Below are 21,216 nucleotides of genomic sequence, written 5' to 3'. Positions count from 1 at the left end.
GCGAATGTTGAACCAACCTTGCATCCCAGGGATGAAGCCTGCTTGATCATGGTGGATAAGCTGTTTGATGTGCTGCTGGATCCAGTTTGCCAGTATTTTATTGAGGATTTTTGCATTGATGTTCATCAGGGATATTTGTCTAAAATTCTCTTTTTTTGTTGTGTCTCTGCCAGGCTTTGGTATCAGGATGATGTTGGCCTCATAAAATGAATTAGGGAGGACTCCCTCTTTTTCTATTGATCGGAATAGTTTCAGAAGGAATGGTACCGGCTCCTCCTTGTACCTCTGGTAGAATTCAGCTCTGAATCCATCTGGTCCTGGACTTTTTTTGGTTGGTAGGCTATTAATTATTGCCTCAATTTCAGAGCATGCTATTGGTCTATTCAGGGATTCAGCTTCTTCCTGGTTTAGTCTTGGGAGACTATAAGTGTCCAGGAAATTATCCATTTCTTCTTGATTTTCTAGTTTATTTGTGTAGAGGTGTTTATAGTATTCTCTGATGGTAGTTTGTATTTCTGTGGGGTCGGTGGTGATATCCCCTTTATCATTTTTTATTGTGTCTATTTGATTCTTCTCTCTTTTCTTCTTTATTAGTCTTGCTAGCGGTCTGTCAATTTTGTTGATCTTTTCAAAAAACCAACTCCTGGATTCATTGATTTTTTGGAGGGTTTTTTGTGTCTCTATCTCCTTCAGTTCTGCTCTGATCTTAGTTATTTCTTGCCTTCTGCTAGCTTTTGAATGTGTTTGCTCTTGCTTCTCTAGTTCTTTTAATTGTGATGTGAGAGTATCAATTTTAGATCTTTAGTGCTTTCTCTTGTGGGCATTTAGTGCTATAAGTTTCCCTCTACACACTGCTTTAAATGTGTCCCAGAGATTCTGGTATGTTGTATCTTTGTTCTCATTGGTTTCAAAGAACATCTTTATTTCTGCCTTCATTTCGTTATGTACCCAATAGTCATTCAGGAGCAGGTTGTTCAGTTTCCATGTAGTTGAGCGGTTTGGATTGAGTTTCTTAGTCCTGAGTTCTAGTTTGATTGCACTGTGGTCTGAGAGACAGTTTGTTATAATTTCTGTTCTTGTACATTTGCTGAGGAGTGCTTTACTTCCAATTATGTGGTCAATTTTGGGATAAGTGTGATGTGGTGCTGAGAAGAATGTATATTCTGTTGATTTGGGGTGGAGAGTTCTATAGATGTCTATTAGGTCTGCTTACTGCAGAGATGAGTTCAATTCCTGGATATCCTTGTTAACTTTCTGTCTCGTTGATCTGTCTAATGTTGACAGTGGAGTGTTGAAGTCTCCCATTATTATTGTATGGGAGTCTAAGTCTCTTTGTAAGTCTCTAAGGACTTGCTTTATGAATCTGGGTGCTCCTGTATTGGGTGCATATATATTTAGGATAGTTAGCTCTTCCTGTTGAATTGTTCCCTTTACCATTATGTAATGGCCTTCTTTGTCTCTTTTGATCTTTGATGGTTTAAAGTCTGTTTTATCAGAGACTAGTATTGCAACCCCTGCTTTTTTTTTGTTCTCCATTTGCTTGGTAAATCTTCCTCCATCCCTTTATTTTGAGCCTATGTATGTCTCTGCGTGTGAGATGGGTCTCCTGAATACAGCAGACTGATGGGTCTTGACTCTTTATCCAGTTTGCCAGTCTGTGTCTTTTAATTGGAGCATTTAGTCCATTTACATTTAAGGTTAATATTGTTTGTGTGAACTTGATCCTGCCTTTATGATATTAACTGGTTATTTTGCTCGTTAGTTGATGCAGTTTCTTCCTAGCCTCGATGGTCTTTACATTTTGGCATGTTTTTGCAATGGCTGGTACCGGTTGTTCCTTTCCATGTTGAGTGCTTCCTTCAGGGTCTCTTGTAAAGCAGGCCTAGTGGTGACAAAATCTCTAAGCATTTGCTTATCTATAAAGGATTTTATTTCTCCTTCACTTATGAAACTTAGTTTGGCTGGATATGAAATTCTGGGTTTAAAATTCTTATCTTTAAGAATGTTGAATATTGGCCCCCACTCTCTTCTGGCTTGTAGAGTTTCTGCCGAGAGATCTGCTGTTAGTCTGATGGGCTTCCCTTTGTGGGTAACCCGACCTTTCTCTCTGGCTGCCCTTAAGATTTTTTCCTTCATTTCAACTTTGGTGAATCTGGCAATTATGTGTCTTGGAGTTGCTCTTCTCGAGGAGTATCTTTGTGGCGTTCTCTGTATTTCCTGGATTTGAATGTTGGCCTGCCCTACTAGGTTGGGGAAGTTCTCCTGGATGACATCCTGAAGAGTGTTTTTCCAACTTGTTTCCATTTTCCCCCTCACTTTGAGGCACCCCAATCAGATGTAGATTTGGTCTTTTTACATAATCCTATACTTCTTGCAGGCTTTGTTCATTTCTTTTCCTTCTTTTTTCTTTAGATTTCTCTTCTCGCTTCATTTCATTCATTCAATCCTCAATCGCTGATACTCTTTCTTCCAGTTGATTGAGTCGGTTACTGAAGCTTGTGCATTTGTCGCGTATTTCTCGTGTCATGGTTTTCATCTCTGTCTGTTCGTTTATGGCCTTCTCTGCATTAATTATTTTAGTTATCAATTCTTCCACTCTTGTTTCAAGATTTTTAGTTTCTTTGTGCTGGGTACGTAATTCCTCCTTTAGCTCTGAGAAGTTTGGTGGACTGAAGCCTTCTTCTCTCATCTCGTCAAAGTCATTCTCCGTCCATCTTTGATCTGTTGCTGGTCCAGTAGCATGACACCTCTAGCTTTGCTCTTTTTGCTTAGGATTGTCTTGGCTATATGGGCTCTTTTCTGGTTCCACATGAATTTTAAAATAGTTTTTTCTAATTCTGTGAAGAATGTCGATGATAATTTAATGGGAATAGTATTGAATCTATAAATTACTTTGGATAGTATGGCCTTTTTCATGATATTGATTCTTCCTATCCATGAACATGGAATATTTTTCCATTTGTTTGTGTCCTCTCTGGTTTCCTTGAGCAGTGGTTTGCAGTTCTCCTTGAAGAGGTCCTTCACTTCCCTTGTTGACTGTATTCCTAGATATTTTATTCTATTTGTAGCAATAGTGAATGGGAGTTCATTTATTATTTGGCGCTCTGTTTGCCTATTGTTTGTTTATCAGAATGCTTGTGACTTCTGCACATTGATTTTACTGTTCAATGATTTATCATGTGTAACTGCAGCCCAGCTGATGATCTATGTTTTAGCCTGTTTTTTGTTCCTGTAAAAGAATACCTGAAGCTGGGTAATTTGTAAATAAAAAGAGGTTTATTTGGCTCATGGTTCTGCAGGCTGTACAGAAAACATGGTGTCAGGATCAGCTCAGCTTCTGGTGAGGGCCTCATGTTGCTTCCACTCATGGCTGAAAGTGAAGGGTAGTCAAGCGAGTGCAGAGAGTTCATGGAAAGAGAGGGAGAGAGAGAGAGAGAGAGAGAGAGAGAGAGCCCCAGGACTTTATTCTGTATAAATTTAAAGGGTACAAGTACGGTTTTGTTACATGCATATAATGTATAGTGGTGAAGTCTGGGTGTTGAATGTAACTATTATGTGAATAATGTACATTGTACCTATTAAGTAATTTATTATTATCCGTGCTCATTTCACTCCTCTACCCTTCCAAGTCTCCAGTGTCTATCATTCCATAGTCCATTTCCATGAGTAAACATTGTTTAGCTCTTGTTTATAAGTGAGAACATGCAGTACTTGACTTTATTTCTGAGTAGCTTCTCTTAAGATCACGGCCTCCAGTTTCATCCATTTTGCCTCAAAATGCATAGTTTTGTTCTTTTTTATGACCAAGTAGTATTCCATTTGCACATATGCCACATTTTCTTAATCTAGTCATTCTTTGATGGACACCCAGGTTGATTCATATCTTTGTAATTGTGAAGAGTGTTGTGATAATTATATGAGTGATGGTATCTTTTTTTTATACTAATTTATTTTCCTTTGAGTAGATGCCCAATAGTGAGATTACTAGATCAAGTAACAGTTCTATGCTTAGTTTTTAAAGAAACTTTCATGCCGTTTTCCATAGAGATTGTACTAATTTATATTCCCACCAAGACTGTATAAGCATTCCCTTTTCTCTGAATTCTCCCCAACATGTGTTATTTTTTGACTTTTTAATATTAGCAATTCTGACTGGTTCAAGATTATATCTCATTGTGGTTGTAATTTGTACTTCTCTGATGAGTAGTGATGTGGTTTTGCTCTGTGCCCCCTACCCAAATCTCATTTCAAATAGTAATCCCCAAAGAGTCAGAGGAGGGGCCTGGTGGGAGGTGACTGAATCGTGGGGGCAGATTTCCCCTTGTGCTCTCATGAAAATAAGTGAGTTCTCATGATATCTGGTTGTTTGAAAGTGTGTGGCATTTCCCCCTTTGCTCTATTTCTCTCCTGCTCCACCATGGTAAGATGAGCTTGTTTCCTCTTTGCCTTCTACCGTGAATGTAAGTTTCCTGAGTCCTCCCAGTCATATTTCCCGTTAAGCTTGTAGAACTGTTAGTTCACTAAATCTCTTTTCTTTATAAATTACCCAGTCTCAGGTGGTTCTTTATAGCAATGTGTAAACAGACTAATACAATTAGTGATGTTGAGCAGTATTTTTATAAGCTTGTTGGCCATTTACATGTCTTCTTTTAAAAAAATCTGTTCTTCTAATTGCCCATGTTTTGAGGCAGTTATTTGTTGTCATTTCCATTGAGTTGTTTTAGTTCCTTGTGAATTCTGGATATCATTTCCCTGTCAGTTGCATAGTTTACAAATACTTTCTCCCATTCTGTAAGTTTTCTGTTCACTATGCTTTGCAGAAGTTTTAAAATTTCATTAAGTCCCATTTGTCTATTGTTGTTTTTATTGCTTGTGCTTTTGAAGTCTTAGTCACAAACTCTTTTCCTAAACCAATGCCCAGAATAGTTTTTCCTAGGTTTTTGTTTGTTCGTCTTAAGTTTTTTTATAGTTTCAGGTTTTACACTTAATTTTTTTTATCATCTTGAGGTGATTTTTGTATTTGATAAAAGAAAGGGGTCCAATTTTATTTTTCTGCATTTGGCAATCCAATTTTCTCAGCACCATTTACTGAAAAAGGTGTCCTTTTCCCAGTGTATATTTTTGTAAACTTTGTCAAAGATCAGTTGCCTGTAGACATGTGGCTTTATTTCTAGGTTCTCTATTCTGTTCCATTGGCCCACGCATCTGTTTTTATACCAGTAACATGGTGTTTTGGTTACTATAGCCTTGTGTTATAATTTGAAGTCAGGAAATATGGTGTCTCCAGCTTTGATTTATTTGCTTGGGATTTCTTTGTTTTTTTTTTTTTTTCTGGCTCATTTTTGCCTCCACGTGAATTTTAGCGTTATTTTTTTCTAATTACTTGAAAAATATATGACAAACCCACAGCCAACATCATGGAAAAAGGGAAAAATTGTATGCATTCCCTCTAAGGACTGGAACAAGACAAATAGGTCTACATTCACCTTTCCTATTCACATAGTATTGGAAGTCCTAGCCAGATGAATCAGGTAAGAGATAGAAGTAAAAGGCATCCAAATTGGAAAAGAGAGTCAAATTATGCCTGTTTACTGACAAATGCTCTTATATCTAGCATACTCTACAGACTCCACCAAAAAACTCTTAAATTTGGTAAATGGATTTAGTAAACTTTCAGGACAGAACATCAATGTAAAAAATCAGCGGCATTTCTATACAACAATAATGATTAAGCCAAGAACCAAATCAAGAAGGCAATCCAATTTACAAGAACTACAAAGAATATACAGTATCTAGGAATATATTTAACCAATGATATGAACGATTTCTTTGTATCTTAGATTATGGACACCAGAAGTCCTAGTCCATTATCACATTTCATTTAAGCCAAATTTCCCAAGAGCTCCTTCTAGTTAGTGACTGAGTGTGGCAGGGAAACTGAGTCAGGCTCATTTCTGGAAGGCACAGGACTGTGCTGACAGGTGTTTTGATTTGAGGATACCCAATGACCTTGACTAACTCCATTCAGAACTGTACTACAGTCTAAGATACTTATTTCTACCCAAACTTTCTTCCTTCCTTCCCTCTTTAACTTAAGGTCAAGCCTACCTCAAAGACTGACTGCTCTCCCAGCTTCCTGCTCCTCTATTCTTGCCTTCTTTTTGTGGTAAACGTTACCTAGCCCCTTCACTGCTTGTCTATTTTGGCCCAGGGTGGTCACACTTTATGAATCATCTATACACCTACTTGCTTGTTAAGCCCTTTTGCCTACCCTTTAGAACTTATTGGTTCTTATGATGATTGCAACCCTGGCTTTTGGTGATTAACCACTGCTACCTGACCTCTATTATGTCAAGACCTCCTCATATGCATGGGTATCCTGGTTTTGTGACTGCAGCTACTACTGGCCTTCCTGATCAGCAGAAAAGAGCTACCACTCAGCTTCTTAATGATGCTGGTATCATTTTCACAACTCATCTCCAGTGGCTTCTGAATCATATGTCCTCTGTGCCCTTTTATGGAAAATGTATGATGGATCTTCCAGCTTTACGCAATCTATTCCAGCATGCACATTTTTCATCAGCCCCTATATAATTTTCTTTCCTGTCTACTAGGGCAATACAGTCATTTCCAATGTGCTGAATGTTGTCCAATACTTTTTCCAGCTAATTGTCACTCGATATTGAATTAACCACATTCTTGGTGTCCTTGTCAGAGTATTAAAATCTGTATTCCAAATAAGTGCCCCTATATTGATGCATTCTCGCCAGTTTAGTTTTCTATTCTGTCCTCCTTTAAATACATTTTTATTGTTATTTTTATGGATACATAGTAGGTGTCTATATTTATGGAATATGTGAGATATTTTGACATAGGTATGTAATGCATAACAATAACACCAGGGTAAATGGGGTATTCATCACCTCAAGCATTTGTATTTTGTGTTACAATCAATTTGTACTCTTTTAGTTACTGTAAACAGTATAATTATCATTTACTATCATCACCCTGTTGTGCTATAAAATACTAGATCTTATTCATTCTTTCTACTTTTTTGTACCTATTAACCATCCCCACTTTCCCATACAACCCCCACTACCGTTTCCAGCCTCTGTTAACCATCACCCTACTCTTTAGCTCTGAGTTTAATGTTTCAATTTGTAGCTCCCCAAATTAAGTGAATCACGTGACGGGTTTTTTTCCCCCTATGTCTGGCTTATTTTTCTTAATATAACAACCCTGTTTCTATCCACATTGTTGCAAATGACAGGATCCCATTATATTTTGTGGCTGAATTGTGTATATGTACCACATTTTCTTTATCCATTTGTCTGTTGATGGGCATTTAGGTTGCTTTCAAAGCTTGGCCGTTGGGAATAGTGCTGCAATAAACTTGGGACTGCAGATACATCTTCGATATACTGGCTTCCTTTCTTTTGGGTATATACTTAACAATGGGATTGTTGGATCACATGGTAGTTCTATATTTAGTTTTTTGAGGAACCTCCAAATTGTTCTCCATAGTGATTGTAGTAATGTACATTGCCACCAACAGTGTATGAGGTTTCCCTTTTCACCACATCCTTGCCAGCATTTGTTATTGCCTGTTTCTTGAATAAAAGCCATCTTAACTGGGTGACAGGGTATCTCATTGTAGTTTTGATTTGCATTTCTCTGATGATCAGTGATGCTGAGCACCATTTCACATACCTGTTTGCCATTTGCATGTCCTCTTTAGAGAAGCTCTATTCAGATCTTTCGCCCATTTTTAAATTAGATTTTTTTTTCCTATAGAGTTGTTTATACTCTGTATATATTCTAGTTATTAACCCCTTGTCAGATGGATAGTATGCCATGTTTTCTTTCATACTGTGTGTTTTCTCTTTACTATGTGAATTGTTTGCTATGTGGAAGCTTTTGAAATTGTTGTGATCACATTTGTCCAATTTTGCTTGGGTTCCCTAGGCTTGTAGGGTATTGCTCAGGAAATCTTTTGCTGAGTCCGATGTCCTAAAAAAATTTTTCCTTATGTTTTCTTTTAGAAGTTTCATAGTATGAGATCTTAGATTTATCTTTTTATTCCATTTTGATTTGATTTTTGTATATGGTGAGAGACAGGGGTCTAGTTTCATTCTCTATATGGATATCCAGGTTTTCCCTGCATCATTTATTGAAGAGGCTGTCTTTTCCCCAGTGTATGTTCGTGGCATCTTTGTTAAAAATAAGTTTGCTGTAAGTGTGTGGGTTTGTTCCTGGATTCTCTATTCTGTGTCATTGGCCTAAGTGTCTGTTTTTATGCCTGTACCATGTATTTTGGTTACAATAGCTCTGTAGTCAGGTAATGTGATTTGTCTGGTTTTGTTATTTTTGCTTAGGATATCTTTGGTTATTTGTGGTCTTTTGTGCTTCCATATAAATTTCAGAATTTTTTTCTAATTCTGTGAAAAATGTCATTATTATTTTGATAGGGGTCACATTAAATCTGTAGATTGCTTTAGGTAGTGAACATTTTAACAATATTTATTCTTCGAATCCATGAACTTGGAATATCTTTCTATTTTTTATGTCCTCTTCAACTTCTTTCATCAATGTTCTATACTTTTCATTGTAGAGTTCTTTCACTTTCTTTGGCTAAGTTAATTCCTAGGTATTTTATTAGTCTGATGTTTCTTTGTTGATTTTGTCTGAGGGATCTGTCCAATGCTGAAAGTGGGGTGTTGAAGTCTCTAGCTAATCCACTGTTTACCCCACCTCAAGCCCAAAACAGCATGAGGACTTGCCTTGGAGTTGCAGTCCTTGTGGCCTAGACTGCCCTTCAAGTTTATTTAGGACTCCAGAGAGCTTCAGCCTGTGGTGGCAAGGCTTGCCAAAATTCAAGTTCTGAACACTGGGATGAACAATTCTCCTCTGGGTAGGGGTTGATTAAATGCCCCCTCCTTGGACATCAACTGAGTACTGCCCGGCGTTTCTTTCCACTGTGACAGGGCAGTGCTGAGTTCAGTGCACAGTCCCACAGACATTGTGCTCTCCCTCCCCCAAACACTCAAATTCTCTCTCTGTGCCACACAACCACTGCCAGGGGATAGGGGAAGGGTGCACTCTGTGATTCAAGACTGTCTTTACCGGCTTCAGTTTCTCTGTCAGCAATACGAAGCTAAAACTAGGTACTCTGATTCTTTACCTGATATTTTGTCTTTATGAAGTTGCTTATTTGTGTAGACAGTTGTTAAATTTGGTGTTCCTGAAGGAAGGGCAATCAGTAGAAGTTTCTATTTGTCCATCTTGCTTTCCTCCCACTTCATTCTGGCCTCCTTGGTCAAGCATTCTCACTATTCAGTCCTGATGGTATTTTATGAATCCTTGCCATAAAATTCCTCCTTTTCTTTGCCATTCTTCAGGTTATAACCTCTTCCCTGTTTTACCAGGCCCAGCATTTTCCTAGTAGATTTATGCTGAAATTTAATGCTAGTGTTCATCCCAGTGGCCAGGACAAAAGCTTGAGGCAGCTTCTGAGGATGGCAGCTGTTGAGTTATGGGAGGAGGTGAAAGTGATTGCTCTTACCTGAGAAGTTTGAGGTTGATCTCTGCAAGCTCAGAGATCACAGAGATTTCTGCAGACTCAACTTCTTCATGGGCCACCCACCCAGATGTTTCTGCTCAATGTTTCATAGTACCATAAAGTACCATAGCATCACAGATGTGCCTGGGCTTAGTATTCCAATGGTTGAAGAGTTCTATGAGTCCAATAATTAGATAGTAGAAGTCTTAAATAAGTTCATTTTTTCTGTCTATATTTTTCTGCTGCAGCTATAAAAAATGATTTAATTAAGTCACCATCAGAAAATGGGTTTCCTTGCTTGGTGTAAGAAATGAGCTATTTGGAAACTACTTATTTAAGCTACACCTTTAATTTCCCTCCCTCTTTCCATTCTTCTCTCCCTCCCTCATGTCTCCTCCCTCCCTTCTTCCCTCCCTGCTTCCCTTCCTTTTCTTTCCTCCCTCCTCCCTTTCTTTCTTCTTTTCTCCTTGTCTCTATCCTGTCAAATCTCTATTTCCCATTTCTCCAGTTTTTCTCTCTCGTTCTTTTTTACCTTCATTTTTTTTCAGAAATTCTGCTTTGATGAGGCATTACAATGTAAATTTACTAAATTTTCTGACTGTTACTTTCCTGTCGGCTCAGAATATTGTGATGAATGCTCATTCTGATAATGTCAATATATACTACATTCCTTTACACAGCTATAGCATCATTACATGGTAAACACTTTTTCAATTTTTAAAAATTCACATTTCACCTGCCTGAAAATGAGGCAAAATCCACTTTCTCCCCCTTTTTTGATATGACAGGTATGCACTTGTACTAAAAAATGTCATGTTACAGTCATATATGTGTCACTCAAAATTTTGTTTAGTTATAACTGTGTCACTGTAATTTCTAGTTTTCTGAACAGCAGAGCAATGCAATTCTTACCTGCTATATAATGTAAAATAAGTAGCCCAGTTTCTCCCATTGTCAAAGGTGATAGCTTGCCCTCTCTTCTTATGTGAGTAATACCATTCTAGATTGTTCATCTGATAGCCAATTCATCAGGCATTCACTGATGCATGAGTGAACCTCACAGAAATCTGCCATACTGGCTCAGTCTAAATATACTGCCATGTCAATCCATGGAATAGTAAACTAAAGTAATTCTTGTTGTTTGAAATCACCAAAGTTTTGATAGTTTATTATATAGAGTAGTTGAATTCTTACAGTAAACAAGGAATTAAAATACAGTGTGATAAGTATCATAAATTCACGATGCTATAGTAGACACCTAAGACAAAAAGTACTTTATTCTTGGGAAATAATGTTTTTAATATGAAAACTTGAATGCTGAGTAGAGTTAGGCGACCAGTGGGTTGGATAGTAGAAAATGCAAAGAAGAAGATAAAATTTAGAATATGAAAACATAAATTAGAACCTTCACCTCTCTAAACCTTTTCTAAAATTTATAAATTAAAAATAATAGTAATATTTATGCAGAACATGTAAAGGTCATTTGATATATGTTCTAAGTTAACCCTAATTCAAGAGACCTGAAATACTAGTATGGTGTTCCTGTTAGAATGAGGTATGTGGAAGCCAGTTGGTAAAAGAGATCCTGGCCCAAGTATCACCCTCATAGTAGGTAAAATTAGTCCATTATCCTATACCATGGCTATTTCCTTGATCCCTAAGGATCAGAATGAATGTATTTAGCATCTGATGGAACTCTCACATAGATTCTCACAATATTACGAGAAAGACTAAGAGGAAACATCTACAACTAGCATGGTTCTTCAGACAAGATAATTCAGTAACAACAATGCAGCATCCTCAATTGAATTTCAAAGATTAATCCACTTTAAATGACTTATAGCCATTTGGCATGCCTTTTTGTTCTGTACAGTTTTTAATTTGCTATCATAACAGATAACCACAAACTTTTTGGTTTAAAAATAACACAGATCTCACAGTTTCATAGGTCAGAAGTTCCAACCTACACAAACTTGGCAGCCAGATTACAATATCACAGTTATGTAGGCCAGAAGTCTGGGTGGGCACAACTGATTTATCTGTTCCTGGTCTCTTAAGGCTGAAATCAAGTTGGTGGGCAGCCTGGCTCTTATATGAAGACTGTGGGGTAAAATCTATTTCTAAGCTTTGTTGTGTCATTAGGAGAAATTAGTTCTTTGAGACTGTAGGGCTGAAATTCCTATTTCTCTACTGTCACCTGGGAGCCTCTCTTATTTCCTTAAAGTTACCTTCATTTTCTATCATGATTACACCTTCATCTTCAAACCAGCAGCTGGCATAGAGTACTTCTCGTGCTGTGAATCTTTTTGACCTTCTCTTCTGTTGCTTTCTTTCTCCTTCTGCCATAGAAAGTTCTCTGCTTTTAATGAATGGCTTATGTGATTAGATTAGGCTATGAAGAAAATCCAAGATTATCTCCCTATTTTAAACTTCATAACCTCAATTATATCTGGAAGTCCCTTTCCTGTGCAATATAACATATTCACAGATTATAGGAATTAGGGTGTGGACATCTTTGGTGGGACATTATTTGCCTACCACAGGTTCCTACCATATCACTTCATTCAAGTCACTGTTACACAAGTCACTCTACAATAAACAGATGGATCAAGGAGGTTGATGATGAACTAATTTATTCAAGTTGATACTCTATTTTTATTCTACCATTGTTATAATGTATATTATGTCTTTATTAGAACAGATCATACACCCTCTGGAACAAGTAATGGCACTATTTTTTCTGATGAATATATTCCTCTCAGTAGAGACAAGTAAAAACAGTATGCATTCACTTTTGATGGATAGTATTTCATACTCCCTGTATTGTTAGTGAGAGAAAGAGGTACCTTGCAAACATTTAGGGACCTGCCACAGCAATGAAGCTTTTAGCTGTTTATTAATCTGGGCAATACTGTTATGCTATCTGAAAAGTGAAAGGCAAATAATTTTTCCTAGTACATTTGCCATTTACAAATAAGCAAGCACTTGGTAAACATGCTTGGATTTTGAAGGCAGCGTATCCCATACTTGAGAATGATATTTAGACTTAATTTTCTAGAAAATTTCATACAGGGCCAGGCATTGAGGCTCATGCCTGTAACCCCAGAATTTTGGGAGACCAAGGCGGGCAGATCACCTGAGATCAGGAGTTTGAAACCAGCCTGGCCAACGTGGTGAAACCCCATCTCTACTAAGAATACAAAAAAGAAAAAAAAAAAATTAGCTGGGCGTGGTGGTGGAGACAAGAAAAACAGTAAACAGGCTAGTAGAAATAATAACATAAATTAAAATCTGAGGGGCACATTAAAGAATTATTGCCTCAGGATCTGAGTTAAATCCATATTTTGAGGAAAATCAGTTACAATTAGATGGTGATTTTGTCAAAGAAGCGTAAACTTTCTGAAAACCAGAATTCCCCATTTTTATTGCTTAAAAAGGTAGTACTGAACTATCAACATATTGCATGTGATTTAACATATTTTTCATTTGTACGGGTGAGTTTATGTTGGGTCTTTATGACATTACATGAATTTTAGAAGTGGTGTCTGTAGAGTATTAAACATTATTGTGAGCAGAGTGATCTGATAACTGTGTTATCTAGATGCAGTTTTAGAAGGCTGAATGGAAATATGGACTAGGTTAGCACTCTCTCAAGTGCGGTCTATAGACCAGTGCCCTTCCGTGACTATTGGTTACCAGTTAACCCGGAGATACAAACAGGAATCTAAAGCAAGACTTTCAAAAATATTACAGCAATTTGACATTTTCAGGACATGTAATCATGTAATAAATGGGATTGTCTGGATGAAAAGATAAATAAGGATGGAAGCTGTCATTCATATAAGACATATACAGCACAAGTTATGTGTTGGTATCTATTTCACAACAAACTAGTATCTATTTCACAACAAACTGGAAATACAAATATTACAAGTCTGCTTCTTCACCACATACAGCTTAAGGATACTTGAAGTAAATTATAAATGAGGGGATACATCTATCTGTTTAGGAAAGAAGGAATGAAAACTAAAATTGAGGTTCTATACTATGTGTCTTCCTTATATTATTTTCATATCTTCTGTTTCCAGATGAATTATTAAGTTATTAGTTCAGCTTCACACCAATAGAAAATGTCCAGACAAGTTTCTGAATCCTGATCTGTTTTTTTCCAAAGCCCATAATCATTACTTTGTACCATAATGTCCTGGGAGTGAAGAAATGAAATGAGAACAAAAATTGTAAGAGATGTAAAACAATGGGATAAGTCTGGTGCATTAGAAAAAAGTTTCCACACAGTTTTTTTTTGTAGCTACTTTGAAATATAAGTTAAATATTAGGGAGGATGCAAATTGTTTCTGAATTTGACTATCATAATTGAGAGAAATAGCAAGACATTCAAGTAATATCTGTACTCCCTTGTTTATGGTAGCACTATCCACAATAGCCAAGATGTGGAATCAACCTACATGTCCATTAATGGATAAATAAATCAAGAAAATGTGGTACATATATATAAAGGAATATTCTTCAACCATAAAAATGAAATCCTGTCATTTGTGACAACATGAGTGAACCTGGAGAATATTAAGTTAAGAAAAACAACCCAGGCACAGAAAGGCAAATACTGCATGATGCTATTCATATGTGGAATCTGAAAAAGTTGATCTCATAGAAGCACAGCATAGCATGGTGGACACTAGAGGCTGGGGCAGCTGTGAGGAGATGTTGGTCAAAGGATATAAAATTACAGTTAAATAAAAGGAATACATTTTAGAGATCTGTTATACAACATGATGACTATAGTTAATGACAATATATTGTATTCTTGAAAAATGCTAAGAGAGTGCATGTTTTGTTCTCAACACAAAACTAATAACTATGTTAGGTAAACACATATGTTAATTAGCTAGATTTAATCATTCCACAATGTATAGATACTTCAAAACACCATGCTGTATGATCACATACAATCTTATTAATTAAATTAAATTAAATCTGCATTCAATTAAATCTGCATACAATTTTATCTGTCAATTTAAAAAAATAAATAAATAAGCTTGAAAAATAAAGTGCACAAGATAGGGAGCATAATTTTTATTGTGCATTACTGGGATGAAACATGCAAAAATGTCTTGGAAACAACAAAGTTTGTCAGGCCTGCTGAATAGATCAGAATAACTGAAAGTGAGTATAGCTGAGAGCTTAGAGGACTTAGAGGCGAGAAGACATGAATGAACAGAAAGGTTCTCTCCTTTTAAGATGTGGAGAAATAGTGGTGATACTAATGATGATGCTGAAGGAGAAATGCCAGAAACTTGACATGAAGTGATGCCTTTAGTGTTCAAGGGAATATATTTTACTGCACTTTTAACTTATTTTGTTTCCTGCAATGCCATATATAAAATATACCTGTACTCACTGGCGTGCTGATAAATTGAATCTTTTTTTTTTTTTTTAGATAGAGTCTCACTCTGTCACCCAGGCTGAAGTTCAGTGGTGCCATCTTGGCTCACTACAACCTCCGCCTCCTGGGTTCAAGTGATTTTTCCTGCCTCAGCCTCTTTAGTAGCTGGGATTACAGGCCTGCGACACCACGCCTGGCTAATTTTTTTGTATTTTTAGTAGAGACAGGGTTCCACCATGTTGACCAGGCTGTTCTGAAACTCCTGACCTCGAGTGATCCACCCGCCTTGGCCTCCCAAAGTGCTGGGATTACAGGTGTGAGCCACTGCACCCGGCCAACTGAATCTTTAAAACCAAAAGAAAGTCCTCATGTTTAATGCTTATCAATTCTCATGGAGTAAATATTCTCATTATGAATGATTTTAAGCTACCAATATGATATTACAGAACGCATAGTTGGGAAGAGATGCACACAATGGGCTCTTTCAAGCTGATGTGTGCTGCCTCCAGCACACTGCTGCCCCGGTGTTTGTGGGGTACGTGGAATGTTTCTCCCATCTATCACTACTTTTCCAGTGGCAACAAATTGGTGTGACTGCCTTTAGTTTTCTATTTCCATTTCACTTGGAACTTTCTCTACCATTTTATGCAATAGAAGTTTTGAGGCTTCTGCTTTTTTCTTAAATCAGTAGTTACCATAGGTTCTGTTTCAGGAACCAAACATTTTGGGTGTTGCTCTGTATAACTGTATAGGCTAAGAACCATGAAGTTTTTTTACCTTGGTTCCTTGATTGATTAAGGGAGTCTTATAGGTCCTTCATGTCATTTGTCAAAACTCTGAAGTTTTATTGAAAATAATGTTTGTGTGTTTATCTGTGAAGAAGGTTTCATGCATTTCATTAGATTCCTGAAGGATCATTGTGCAAAAAAAGTGTTCAGAACCTCTGCCTCAAATTTTCTTGCAGTCTACATCATGATCCTTTCTAACTCTTGAAAGTTCCTATTTCCTGTGATAAATCAGCAAGTGTGCCTCATCCCTGAAGTTTTTCTTTGGACTGGAAAGTTCAACACTGGATAATGACTTACATGCCATGGGACATCTATTTCTACCTTTTGTATAATGAATTATCCATGAAGAAAACAGCTAATGTGTATTTTAAGAAAGCTATCAAAACCTTTTAAGACATGACATAGATTTATGGAGATCCACATCTTATTTTTGATCTTATAACCTTTCTGTTTAATGTTTTTGGCAGAATATGTAATTCAGTGGTGAAGCACATGGCATCTGAGATACAGGATGCCTGGGTTCAAATCTCAACCCTGCACCATCTTATTCACATGCCTTTTGCTGGCCCAAATGCCGCTAGACTTGTTCCTTTACCTGTAACATTGAATAAATAATATTGTGTATTTCATTTGACTGTTATGAGGACTAAATGAAATATATCTTAAAGCAGTTAGTAGGACACCTAGCCTGAAACAAAGAGTCAATATGTGTTGGCTGCTGGGAGTATTATTTTTATTATGTCACTATTGTTATTTTCCTAATTAAGCTACAAATGTCTCAGGGTGATATATCATTCTCATATTTTATGACTAAATACAAAACATATTTACTGTTGAGTGAATGAAAAATATGAAAAAAACACATCCAATAGGCACTAAGCCACCAAGTTTGCTTTTCTATAGTGCAAGTCACTTATGCCAGGTTTTTTTGTATCAAATAAAATTATGTCTGTTCATTTTGTAAGCAGCAGACTGAGCAGAGCCATGTGGATCTGTTTTGGTTTTACACTGTAGATGATGGGGCTGAACACAGGGGGTAAAAGCAGGTATACATTGGCCGTCACTGAATGGACCACTCTGGGGGCTGATGGACCATAGCAATACACCAAGGACAGGCTCAGCATGGGGAGGTAGAAGATAGCAACTGCTCCCACGTGGGAGACACAGGTGCTAAAGACCTTGTGCCGTTCTTCAGGAGGGGCAATTCTGAAGACAGAGTGAATAATTAAGATATATGACAGGGCAATGCATGGCGTATCTATTCCAGTTGTCAGTATGAGATGTATTAATCCACAGATTAATGTCTGAATGTCTGAACAGGTTAATTGAATCACATCTGGATGGTAACAGTAGGCATGGGAAAGAGCATTCATTCTATAGAAATAGAGAGGCTTAAGGAGCAAAAGTAGTGGTAGTATTAGTACTATAGCACGTGTAATCATCAGGAAATCCATCTGAATGATTCTGGAATTAGTGAGAATGGTAGTGTACCTCGGAGGATCACAGATGGCCACATAACGGTCAAAGGCCATAGCCACCAGCACCCCAGATTGCATGATAGTGAATCCATGAAGAAGAAACATCTGGACAATGCAGCTGTATAGGCTGATTTCGCGTGCATCAAACCAGAGGATACCTAATGTTGTTGAGACTGATTTTGCGTGCATCAAACCAGAGGATACCTAATGTTGTTGACAATGTAGAAACAGTCAAGCCCAGATCAGTGGCTGATAGCATGGAGAGGAAATAATACATGGGCTCATGGAGACTTTGCTGGGTAATGATGACAAACAGGATTATGCTGTGTCCAGAGAAGGCAATGGTGTAAAAACAAGAAAAAGGAATGGAGATCCAGGCATGGGAGACTCTAGGTCAGGACTGCCGGTTAACAAGAATGTTGGAAATTTAGATGTCAAGTTGCTTAGGATTTCCATGGTATCCCAGTTTTGCAGCATTTGTCCTCAAAATGCTCCCACCCTATAGAAGTGATACATTACAGTGTTATGCAGAATATTCAGATAAATATTCTTTTGGTTAGGAGAGTTGTCGCAGGTCATGGATAAGCTCTGCATCATTGAGAAATCTCTAAATTAAATTATAATGTTCATCTACCATTCATAGCCAGGGATATTAAACAAATATGTATATATATAAACCTAAAATTCAAGGAAAATATGTCCTTATTTTGTACCACTTTAGGATAATTTTTTTATATTTATAAAACTTTGAGCTCCATAATATCATAAGAGCCTATGAATAAAGACTTGGTTAAAGGATAAGTACATTAATTTTGAATATGTTTGAGTGAAATGAGTAAGAGAAAGATATTTATAAGTATCCTCAATTCTGCAGTGACCATGTGGGTGTGAATCTGCAGACCCAGATCTCCAGATAATTGCCAGTAATATAGATTTGGATGTTAGAACTGCATATGTGTCATTTTCATCCAACACTGTAGGTGAACAACTGCAGAGAGTAGATTTACAAGGGAAAACCAATGAAGACAGAACTCTGTAGAATATTGGAAAGGATCATATCTATTACAGCAAGATGAGACCAGTTTTATGGGAACCATAGAAACCAAGAGAACATGGCATGAAGACTAACATGAACCACTATTACATGAACAGCTGTGTTGAATTGCTTGTGCTGTCAAGTCTGGCAAGGATTAAAAAATGGAAATGCAGCCAAGAGCTCATTAGTGACCCCAGGAAATGCAGTTGGAAACTGAGAACCTGCTTCAGTGACTTTGGTAATGAACAGAAGGGTTAGCAGTGGAGGTACGGTTTATTTTATTTCTGAAACTTGGCGGTGAAGGCAAGGAGAGAAATAGGCCATGATTAAAGAAAGGTATAACATAAATGGAGAATTTTTACAAAATGGCAAGTACTTAGAGAAATGGCTAAATTCATAAACTGAAGTTAATGATACAATAGGTAGGATAAAATTGAAAATGTAGAATGTGAAGAATTGATTGATATATAAATGTCCTTCAGAAAATATTAGGTCGTTGAATATAGAGAATGGTAATGATTAGTAATTACCCCTCAAAAAGCTTAGGACCATCATTTCGATTGACACTAGAGAGTAAGTAGCAAATGGTAGGTTGGTGGAAGTTTATGTGAAGAAAAGTTACCCAGTGTCTACCTTTTGCTCTGTTAAGTATCAGGAGGAAATTTACTGCTGTTCAAAAGTATGAAGTGATGACTTCAGGAGATGGTAGAAGTTTTCAGGAGAAAGGGAATGAGAAAAGCAGTTGACTCAGTAAACACAGAAATGCTATATGGATTTCAATTAAAATTCTAAAAGTTATTTTATAAATTAGTACATTTATGTTGTTCCAATCAATTCTAGGAAGATTTAAAATTGAATAATAGCAATATTCAGTATGTTGTAATTTTCAATCAAGGCTTTTAAAAATACCAGGTGGCAGAATGTGAAGTTTAAGGTCAGGAGAGTACATATCCTATAATAAGTACACTTGTTACTATTCCCTTAGGTTAGTTAGGTTCCAATACTTGAGGATTAATTCCTCCTATAAAAGATGAGGAATGTACCATTTGGCAAGTTGGGCATCGCTGGATAATAGCTTTAGCTTCTTTCCAGGTAATGCTGTATCTGCGTTTGGGACTAGAGGCATTAACATGGGTTAAATTGTGAAAGTGTCTGGCGTTAGATATTGCAGTAGCAACTAGGCGATCAGCCATTTGATTCCCTTCAGTCAAAGGTCCTGGAAGAGGTGTATGAGCCCTAATGTGAGTGATGTAAAAAGGGTCCATTCTACTTCTAACTGCTGTTTGCAGTTGGGTAAATAAATCATCAGTTGTTCATCTGTATGAAACTGTAACTGAGCATTTTCAATTAACTGTGTGGAATGAACCACGTATGAAGAATCAGAAATCACATTAATAGGCATATCAAAAGCAGTCAATACCTCAATTACAGCTACAAGCTCCACTTTTTGAACTGAAGTATAGGACGTCTGGAAAACTTTGCCTTTTGATACAGAATAAGAAGCTATACCGTTACTAAACCCATCTGTAAAACAATGAAAATGCTTAGCAGGCTGCAGGTTGTTTACCACAGGAATTGTAAATGCAAACCGTTCACAGGCTTGCTCAGCTAAAGGGATAGTAAAGAAACAGTCTTTTAAATCTATGACTATTAAAGGCCAATTTTTTGGAATTATAGCAGGAGAAGGCAATCCTGGCTGTAATGCTCCCATAGGTTGTATAACTGAATTGATGACTCTTAAGTCAGTTAACATTCTCCACTTACCTGATTTTTTCTTAATTATGAAAACTAGAGAATTCCAAGGGGAAAATGTTGGAGCTATGTGCCCATTTTCTAATTGTTCAGTAACCAATTTCTCTAAAGCCTTCAGTTTCTCTTTACTTAGCGGCCGTTGTTCTATCCAAATTGGCTTATCTGTTAACCATTTTAAAGGTACAGGTTCTGGAGGCTTAACAATGGCCGCCATCAAAAATGATATCCTAATCTTTGGCGGGAACTTTGTCTTTCCACTCGAAGTGGTTCTTTCAAACCTTGCAATTTTATTTTTCTAGTCCCATACCAGAGACATACCCCAATTCATGCATTGTATGTTGACTTTGAGGGCTATGTAATTGTTCTGGAATTAGAACTCGTGCTCCCCATTGTTGTAATAAATCTCTTCCCCATAAATTTATAGGTAAAGAAGTTATAATTGGTTGAATAGTCCCAGGTTGTCCATTGGGCCCTTCACAATGCAAAATATAACTACTTCGATATACTTCAGGGGCTTTACCAACTCCAACTATGTTAAATTGAGCGGGTTGAATGGGCCACATGGATGGCCATTGCTGTAGAGAAATGATTGAAATGTCCCCTCCTGTATCTACCAAACCTTTAAATTTCTTTCCCTAAATAGTTATTTCACAGGTAGGATGTTTATCAGTAATTTGATTTACCCAAGAGCTGCTTTGCCTTGTTTGTTTGTACTTCCAAATCCTCCTGTTCATTTAATTTCACTTTTTCCCATTCCTACGTATGGCACAATCAGGAGCTGTGCTATGTGCTCTCCTGGCTCTGCTTTCCAGGGAACAGAAGTAGATATAACAGTTTGAATTTCCCCACTGTAATTGGAATCAATGACTCCTGTGTGTATTTTTATGCCTTTTAAACTTAAACTAGACTTTCCTAAAAGTAATCCTATTATACCCCCTGGCAAGGGTCTACAGATTCCTGTTGGGACCATTTTGCAGGGATTCCCCAGGCAGAAGGCTCAGAGCTTTTGTGCAGGGTAAATCTACTGCAGCACTACCAGCTGTGGCAGGGGACAGACATTGTACAGGGGTGAGGGAATGGCCTAAGCTGGAAATGCCCTGGTTTGGAAAGGGGCCCAGGACGGGCCCCTCATGGAGTTTCCCGAAATTGGGTTCCCTTCTTTATCAAACTTAGAGTGACATTGATTAGCCCAATGTTTT

General features: G+C 37.3%; 1 protein-coding gene and 1 pseudogene across 2 annotated transcripts in view; one reads left to right on the top strand and one right to left on the bottom strand.

Moving 5' to 3' along the window:
* The window catches only part of LOC105468643 (matrix metallopeptidase 26), a 363,923-nt gene that overhangs the window by 72,809 nt on the left and 269,898 nt on the right, over nucleotides 1-21,216 (top strand). The gene's annotated exons all lie outside the window — the stretch shown is intronic.
* On the bottom strand, nucleotides 16,705-17,706 carry LOC105468655 (olfactory receptor 51F1-like; annotated as a pseudogene).

Source organism: Macaca nemestrina, chromosome 12 (genome assembly GCF_043159975.1).
Source record: "Macaca nemestrina isolate mMacNem1 chromosome 12, mMacNem.hap1, whole genome shotgun sequence".
NCBI lineage: Eukaryota > Metazoa > Chordata > Mammalia > Primates > Cercopithecidae > Macaca > Macaca nemestrina.
This window is presented reverse-complemented; position numbering and strand designations above follow the sequence as displayed.